The sequence below is a fragment of the Coregonus clupeaformis genome, unplaced genomic scaffold, assembly GCF_020615455.1.
Source record: "Coregonus clupeaformis isolate EN_2021a unplaced genomic scaffold, ASM2061545v1 scaf5319, whole genome shotgun sequence".
NCBI classification, from domain to species: Eukaryota; Metazoa; Chordata; class Actinopteri; order Salmoniformes; family Salmonidae; genus Coregonus; species Coregonus clupeaformis.
In genome coordinates, this window is record NW_025538773.1 from 12501 (window position 1) to 14809 (window position 2309).

At 42.3% G+C, this 2309-nt stretch overlaps 1 pseudogene; it reads left to right on the forward strand.

The window, feature by feature from the left end:
* The first annotated feature begins 1823 nt into the window (after positions 1–1823).
* On the forward strand, positions 1824–1940 carry LOC123490882 (annotated as a pseudogene).
* Positions 1941–2309: the final 369 nt, after the last annotated feature.

Below are 2309 nucleotides of genomic sequence, written 5' to 3' on the forward strand. Positions count from 1 at the left end.
CATAAATCAACATAGGATATGCCCTCTCCACCCCCAACAAGACTCAACAAGTCATATATATATATACAGGTAAAAGTCAGTAAATTAGAATATTTTGTCAAAAACTTGATTTATTTCAGTAATTGCATTCGAAAGGTGTAACTTGTACATTATATTTATTCATTGCACACAGACTGAGTGCATTCCAAATGTTTATTTCATTTAATTTTGATGATTTGAAGTGGCAACAAATGAAAATCCGAAATTCCGTGGTGTCATAAAATTAGAATATTACGTTAAGCTAATAATACAAAAAGGGATTTTTAGAAATGTTGGCCAACTGAAAAGTATAAAAATGAAAAAATATGAGCATGTACAATACTCAATACTTGGTTGGAGCTCCTTTTGCCTCAATTACTGCATTAATGCGGCGTGGCATGGAGTCGATGAGTTTCTGGCACTGCTCAGGTGTTATGAGAGCCCAGGTTGCTCTGATATGTGGCTTCAACTCTTCTGCGTTTGTTGGGTCTGGCATTCTGGCATCTTCCTTTTCACAATACCCCACAGATTTTCATGGGGCTAAGGTCAGGGGAGTTGGCTTGGCCAATTTAGAACAGAAATACCATGGTCCGTAAACCAGGCACGGGTAGATTTTGCGCTGTGTGCAGGCGCCAAGTCCTGTTGGAACCTGAAATCTCCATCTCCATAGAGCAGGTCAGCAGCAGGGAAGCATGAAGTGCTCTAAAACTTGCTGGTAGACGGCTGCGTTGACCTGGATCTCCAGGAAACAGAGTGGACCGACACCAGCAGATGACATGGCACCCCAAACCATCACTGATGGTGGAAACTTTACATAGACTTCAGGCAACGTGATCCTGTGGCCCTCCTGTCTTCCTCCAGACTCTGGGACCTCGATTTCCAAAGGAAATGCAAATTTGCTTTCACAGAAAACATGACTTTAGACCACTCAGCAGCAGTCCAGCTCTTTTTTTTTCCTTAGCCCCAGGTGGAGACGCGCTGTTTCTGGTCAACAGTGGCTTGACACGAGGTATGCGGCAGTTGAAACCCAGTGTCTTTTCAAGCGTCTCTTGGTGGTGGATCTTGAAGCCCTGACTCCAGGCAGCTGTCCACTCCTTGTGAATCTCCCCCACATTTTTGAATGGGTTTTTTTTTCACAATCTTGACTAGGGCGCCGTGATCCCTATCGCTTTTGTACACTTTTTTTCTGACCACAGTTTTTCCTTCCCTTTGCCTCTCTATTAATGTGTTTGGACACAGGCGAGCTCTGAGAACAGCCAGCCTCTTCTGCAATAACCCTTTGTGTCTTTCCCTCCTTGTGCAATGTGTCGATGGTCGCCTTTTGGACAGCTGTCAAATCTGAAGTCTTCCCCATGTTGTGTAGGCTTCAGAACTGGACTGAGAGACCATTTAAAGCCCTTTGCAGGTGTTTTGAGTTAATCAGCTGATTAGTTTGTGGCACCAGGTGTCTTCAAAATGTAACCCTTACACAATATTCTAATTTTGTGACACACGGAATTTTGGATTTTCATTTGTTGCCACTTCAAATCATCAAAATTAAATGAAATAAAACATTTTGAATGCATCAAGTCTGTGTGCAATGAATAAATATAATGTACAAGACAGGCCCTTTTGAATGCAATTACTGAAATAAATCAAGTTTTTTCAAAATATTCTAATTTACTGACTTTTACCTGTATATATATATTGGAAGTAAGCAAAGGGTTGAGCTTCTTCAGTTTGTGTCACAAAGTGGATATGTTTCTGTGTCCTTTCAGAGTGAGTGACACATTGACTTTATATAGTGTACCAAGAGCTGTTCCCTCGCTTACTGCCAACCATCCTGAATACGCCTGATCTCGGTCAATCTGGAAGCTAAGCAGGGTCGGGCCTGGTCAGTACTTGGATGGGATACCGCCTGGGAATACCAGGTGCTGTAAGCTTTTTTTGTCCCAGTAGAGCGTGCTCTTGTGTCATGGAGCAACTGCCTTTTATTTATCACCCATAATATCCATGGATTGTTATTGGACTAAATGCAGTTTGTGTGTGCTGCCCTGCCTGATCAAATCAAATAATGGAGAGTGCGTTTCCCTCAAAATATAGGCAGTAACATGCAGCCTTTGTTTTTAGTCTAGGAGACAGTCAATGTCTGTAGTCCATTAGGGCACTGATAAAATCCTTCAAGTTTTTGCCTGATTCTGAATTCCCCAAGTTCCCCTTTTCTCCGTTTAGATTTCCCGTTGACCGTTTGCTCCCTGTTTTGGCAGGTTTTCGCTCTCAAAAGTACACACCTTTTAATAGCAAAACAGCAC